The sequence below is a fragment of the Hydra vulgaris genome, chromosome 02, assembly GCF_038396675.1.
Source record: "Hydra vulgaris chromosome 02, alternate assembly HydraT2T_AEP".
Lineage (NCBI taxonomy): Eukaryota > Metazoa > Cnidaria > Hydrozoa > Anthoathecata > Hydridae > Hydra > Hydra vulgaris.
The window spans coordinates 14,338,578-14,345,804 of record NC_088921.1 but is presented as its reverse complement, the minus strand read 5'-3'; the positions used below and the strand labels follow the sequence as shown (position 1 = coordinate 14,345,804).

General features: G+C 27.6%; 1 long non-coding RNA gene across 1 annotated transcript; it reads right to left on the bottom strand.

Moving 5' to 3' along the window:
• Window positions 1-1,414: 1,414 nt before the first annotated feature.
• LOC136076397 (uncharacterized) lies at window positions 1,415-5,950 on the bottom strand. The gene is made up of 3 exons (XR_010636234.1): window positions 5,623-5,950; window positions 1,906-1,952; window positions 1,415-1,597 (listed from the first exon to the last, which is right to left on the bottom strand). It is a non-coding gene; the product is annotated as an uncharacterized LOC136076397 (long non-coding RNA).
• Window positions 5,951-7,227: the final 1,277 nt, after the last annotated feature.

Sequence of the window (7,227 nt, the reverse complement as noted above, 5' to 3'; positions counted from 1 at the left end):
GACAGGAGTATCAGTCAAGATCCTTGTTTTTAACTGCCTACTTTTAACATTTTTTTTTCTGGCAGATGCTTTTGGGTAAGGTTTTAAAACCTCAGGTGAGATTATAGAAGCAACACTTGTTGACACTTTGTTTAAAATACTTGTTTCAGTATTTACTATAGTTATTTCAGACTCTACGTGATTAACATGTGCTGGTATCATTTCAGATTCCATGTTGTTGACAGGAGTGATAGTAACTGTATCTGGAGCAGCTCTATCTGTAACTGATGATGGTAAATATTCGTCATCTTTGAAAATTTCAGAATTGAATGGCTCAATACCAGCTACTCTAAATCCTGTCTGTATATTAGATGGTGAGAAAGCTTTTGTATACGGTTCTCGAACTATTGAAACAATATCATAAATGGTCATTGGCCTTGGGTTTGAAACCATCCAATTATCACATGCAGAATTGTAAAACCTTTTCAATGGTCCAAAAACAGTTCTATCTAATGGCTGCAATTTATGGCTGCAATGGGGAGGAAAAATTATCATTGTAATTCTGTGTTGAATTGCAAGCTCCAAGCCTTTAACAGAAATATGACTTTCATGACTGTCGAGAAGTAACAAAACTGGAGATTCCTGAGAACAGTTTGAATATTTAACAAAATGTTTAATCCATTCTATGAAAATTTCTGAGTTCATCCAACCAGAAGGATTTGCAAATCCCACACATCCAGGAGGTCCTTCCTTAATCATGTAATCATGAAACTTTACCCTAGGAAAAATAAATAATGGAGGAATGGAATTTCCAATAGCATTAGAGGCACAACATGCAGTTACCAATGTTCCTCCCCAGTGAAAAAGCGCACATGGGATACGCGTGGATTTTTTCCACATGTAACCCATGTGGGGATTATTATTTTGTCCCATGTGGGTTTCATATGGTAAATCCCACATGGATTCCATATGGTAAATCCCATATGGGATACGCGTGGGTTTTTACCATATGTAACCCATATGGGTATTATTACTTTGTCCCATGTGGGTTTCATATGGTAAATCCCACATGGGTTTTATGTGGCAAATCCTACATGGGATATAGGTGGAAAATACGACATGTTATAGATCTTAAATGCCACATATTTTAATCCAAATGGTATAAAAGTAGTCAATACTAGACAAATGAAAGTCCGAATGCTTCTATGATAATTTTTAAAATTCTTTTAATTTAAAAATTACTTAAATAGTAATTTAAAATTAATCATCGAAGCTTTCAGAGAGGCTTAACTTAATCTGGTATTTGCTACTTTATCCCATTTGGTATTCAAAACGTGTAGCATTTTTGATCTTTTACATGTGATGTTTTCCACCTATAACCTATGTGGGATTTACCTTAAACTATTATGACGAAATTTTATAAAATTAAAAAACGTGTTGCAAAATGAATTTATTTAAAAATAAATGCTATTAATCAATACATCCAAAACGAATATTAAAAATATTATTTTTTCTTTTGCGATTTACACGCCGTTTTTTGTCAATTGAATTAATTAAATCGCTTCGGCTTGTATAATACCAAGGTTTTTAGTATCTTCTAACTTTCTTCAAACATTTTCTAAAAAAAAAAATATAAATACAAATATATATATATATATATATATATATATATATATATATATATATATATATATATATATATATATATATATATATATATATATATATATATATATATATATATATAGAGAGAGAGAGAGAGAGAGAGAGAGAGAGAGAGAGAGAGAGAGAGAGAGAGAAAGAGAGAGAGAGAGAACAATTTTAATAAGGAACCTTATAAGTCGAGCAATTTTAATTATTAGCCAGTTTGAAGTCATTAATGACTACAATATTTCACAAATAATTATTTCCTAATTTATTACTTACAATGACTAACGTTTATGCGTAATGAGCTTGAACCCATGAGGAGAATCCTGAAAAAAAGTGATCAATAAGGATAAGTAGTTAAACAAAAAAACAAAAACAAAAATGTAAAAACCTACTTTTTCAATGATGTAGACTTCTATAATAACAGGCCTTGACATCGCGCAAAATGCCGTACACAGCATTTTAAAGGCATTTTTAAGGCATTTTAATTATTAAAAAAACTTATCGTTAGTTTGACAATATTATTACCTTACAAAGTTAACGCCTTGAACCTTACATCAACATCAAGACGATAAAAACGTTATCGTCTTGATGTTGGGCTATCTAATTTATAAACCACATCACATTTTAAATTTATAAACCACATCACATTTTAAAGATATCTAATTTATAAACCACATCACATTTTAAAGATTTATTAAAAAAGCGCGAACACAAACTTTCGTCTAATGTTAAAAGATGAAAATGTAAACACAGTATTAGGAATTGGCCTTCAGTTTAACAACTTTGTTGCGCGATGTCAAGGCCTGTTATTATAGAAGGCCGCGGTCACACATAATATAATATTCTGAAACTAATAAACAAACATCTAAATTTCTATAAGTAAATTTATTCTTTGATCATTGCCTTCATATCCTATTTTATTTTCATATCATAATCTATTATGGAATTATTTATATAACATATCACAACAATATTATTAAATTTGTGATGTTCAAATATCATATGAACATTCTCTAACATGTTCATATGATATTTGAATATAGTTCTTGAGTATATTATCTGCAAACAATTGACTGATGCAAGTTCTAATGTTGTCAAAAACCAAGCATGCATGCATGGGACACTGCAGTGTCCCACAAAGAAATGCAGGTTTGAAAGTCAAATTTTCTTTATTAAAAAAAAAAAAAAAAATAGCGGGGAGATAAGGAGGTTTCTGTAACTTTTTTTAGGCTCCAAAACTTTTAACTTTATATATAATAAGGTTCATAAAACTTAAGGGACTAACGAAGTACATTGAGGAACAAAAACAGGATATTTACAGAAACTTTTAAATTTTTAATCTGGAGTACCACAGTGTAATTGGGAATAAAGTCTCTGGGTCCAGTATTCAAAGTAATATGATCTAAAGTAATATATAAATTAAATAAAATGCTTTAAAATGCATGCAGTTATACATATAACTCCTGATAGTTAACTATATGTATAACTAGTTATACATAAAATTTATTATATAAACTTATTTTTTAAGGTTATGCTTGAACAAATTAGAACCAATTAATTCAAATTCAAGATTTAGTTCAAGTTCAAGTTATTTGTTCATTGTTTTTTCACTATTTTATATTTATTTGTTCAAATTTGTTAACTAGTACTAATTCTTACTACAGTAAGAACATTTATCATTGTTGAACATGATTTTATTAGTAACTTAATTTTACTTTCAACATATTTTGACAACACCCTTTACATTTTAAATGATGACAGCTTTACTTTTCTATTGATGTTAAATTTATTACGTTTCAATAACTCAGATTGAATTTTAACTGAATTATTGTAAGCTTTGTAAGGGTTTGTTGTATCTCAAATGGTGTTGTAAATAGAGTAAAAAAAAAAAAAAAATATATATATATATAGTATTTAGGCTATGGGATCATCCATAAATGATGCCAGTAGATAGAGGGGCAGTGTGAGTTTAACAATAATTGACAATTGGGAGGGGATGTTGAGACCAAAATAATGTCAATTAAAAAATTGAATTAAAAAAAAAAGTAAAATATTTTATTTTAAAAAAAAGTAAAACAATTTATGCTAGCTATGAGCAGGTTTTAGAGGTATTTACACCAACAATGTGATCTAAAAACTTCTTGCTTTTGTTGCTTAAAACTGTAGAGGATCATAGGAAAAACAATTTAAATTCAAAAATTGCTTATCTGAAAGAACAATTTATGTTTTTTTTTTTTTTTTAGTACTGTTGAGAATAAATGTATAATTGAACCAGTAAAAAATTGATGGTATATGCATTTTTTATATTATATTAACAATTCAGATATACCATCATAATACGATAACAAAAACTGACATCATTTTCAATGGGAGATAGCAAAAAATTGACTGAGTTTGATAAAGGGTGAAGTTGTTCAACAAACCGGGTCATCATCTGACATCATTATGCATAGATGACCCTACGATTTAAGTAAAATAAGTAATCAATTTGCCATATTTCTCTTTAGAAAGTGTAAGAAAAAAGCATTGTTATGCTGAGAACCTACCTATTGAGCAAGCTTTGACCACCTATTTTATAAATTTGAGAGACAGAAGTGGAAGTGCGAATCACAAAAGAACTAATAACAATGCTCTAAATTGATTTTAACTTTGTAGACTAGCATTAATATAGTATTTAGTAATAATACATGATTTTTTTAATTTGTATTTATTTCCATTAATTATCAGTTGTCAGTCTCCATTTTATAAAATGAATTAAAAAACTACTTATTTATAGTATAATAATAATACATAAATAATGTTTCCTAATGCTATTATCATCACAATGTTAATGGTATTCATTTTAAAGTGAAATTTTGTATCAATTTTATTGTTTTAATGTTATATTTATATATATATATATATATATATATATATATATATATATATATATATATATATATATATATATATATATATATATATATATATATATATATATATATATATATATATATATATATATATATATATATATATATATATATATATATATATATATATATATATATATATATATATATATATTATTTTTACTTTATTTACAACACCATTTGATATACAACAAACCCCTACAAAGCTTACAATAATTCAGTTAAGATTAAATCTGAGTTATTGAAACGTAATAAATTTAACATCAATAACAACATAAAATCACGTTCAACAATGATAAACATTCTTACTGTAGTAAAATATAGTACTAACTGATAAATTTGAACAAATAAATATAAAATTAACAAAAACAATGAATAAATAAGAACATTAACTTGAACTTTAACTAAATCTTGAATTTGAATTAATTGGTACTAATTTATTCAAGCATAACCTTAAAAAATAAGTTTTTATAACAAATTATATGTATAACTAGTTATACATATAGTTAACTATCAGGAGTTATATGTATAACTATATGCATTTTAAAGCATATTATTTTATTTAAACATTACTTAGATCATATTACTTTGAAAACTGGACCCAGAGGCTTTATTATCAATAACACTGTGGTACTCCAGATTAAAAATTGAAAAGTTTCTGTAAATATCCTGTTTTTGTTCCTCAATGTAGTTCGTAAGTCCCTTAAGTCTTAAGGACCTTATTACATCTAATGTTAAAAGTTTTGGAGCATAAAAAAAGTTACAGAAACCCATCCTATTTTTTTCTTTTTTTAATAAAGAAAATTGGGAATTCTTTGACTTTCAAACCTGCATTTCTTTGTGGGACACTGCAGTGTCCCATGCATGCAAGATTGGTTTTTGACAACATTTCAACTTGCATCAGTTAATTGTTTGCAAATAATTTACTCAAGATCTATATTCAAATAACAGTTATAGACGTATTATTAGGATAATATAATAGTTATTTAATAACTATTATATTATCCTAATAATACGTCTATTTGCACAAATCTTAATCTTATTTCTATAAGGAAAGATAAAAATTATTCGTAGTACTTACATACTTGCTTGCCATTCTCTTTATTAATATAAAATATTTTCACATAATATAAACGTAACGCAATGCAATGTCGATTAAAAAAAATTTTTTTTTAGTTTTTTTTTTAGTTTCCAGCTTTCAAATTAATTCCCATGCAAATCCCACAGGAAACCCACGTGGGATTTCCCATGTGTGTAAATACCATATGGTTCCCACATGTAACCCATGTGGGATTACCCACATGGGTTTAAGGTGACAAATTTCCATACGGATACCACATGGGAAAATCCGTCCCACATAAATCCCATCAATCCCACACGGAACCCACGCGGAACCCATGTGGGACGCGGTTTTATTTTTCACTGGGTCGTTCTGCAGATGTGATTCTTCCAACTTGTTTGCTTCCTCTACCAGCTAAAACCTTTACCGGCTTTTGAACGGTTGTTAAACCAGTTTCATCAACATTATATATACAGTTAGGATTATATTTATATCGATTTCTTACCGTTTTAAGATTTTGAAAAAACTCTCTTACAGTGTGTTTGTTAAAAGCTGTTGATCGAGCGAAGCTCGTTGCTTCAGGTGTTCGTAGAGACAACTCTGGTTGTCTTTTCATAAAACCTTGCAACCAATCAATGCCTGCAATTTTATTTTTGATCCATGATGATGGGCATATCTTATTGTTTTTTAAAGCAAATTCATATGCCAATAATCGCGTTGACCTAGTTGAAAGGCCATAGTTCATTTTTGATGCAATTAGTAAATAACTTGATAAACTTTTTTCATCTTCTGCTGTAAAAACTTGTCTATTGTTGTAGTTAGGCTTGAAAGCTTCATTTGGATTAAGCCTCTTTTTACGACAATATCTTTTTAAAGTCATTCTATCTATGTTAAACTGACGTGCTACAACATTCAGTTGTGTTCCTTCTAAAACTTTATTAACAGCTACTTTCATTGTTTCACTTGGTATAGCAACTTTATTTGTTTTTTTAATTCTATTTCTAACCATTTTAAGATCTGTAAAAAAATATATCAATAAAAACATATGTTTTTAATAAATGCTAATATTTAACATAATAATATTATGTTAAATATTTTTTAATTATTATGTTAAATATTATTCTTTTGATATTATAAAATAATAGTATTATTATTACTAGCTTATAACATAAGTAGATTTAAAAAATGAAATGCTAAAAGCTATTGTTTGTTTATATATAGTTTTTTTTTAAATTATAAATACAATTCTATTCGTTTAACTGTATTGCTTATAATCAAAAACATGGGGCACTTTGTCTTCTATGGGGCACTTTGATCCTCCGATCAATGGGCCCCGCATAGTCAAAGATCAATGTACCCCAATAGGTATAGGTAACATATTGATAGCAATATCTACTGTATAAATTGCAGCCAAATAAAAATTATATATTATATTATACACCTAACACTTACAAATTTAAAATAAAATTGTTGTTAACCCATACAGACATCTAAATAAAAATATATTTGAATTATAGTACGATTTAAAAAAATCACTTTTTATGACGAAAAACAATATTTTCTTTATTTTTTTTGACGCTGATAACCTTATGAAAAAATATTACGATTAATCAATTAGGGAAGCAT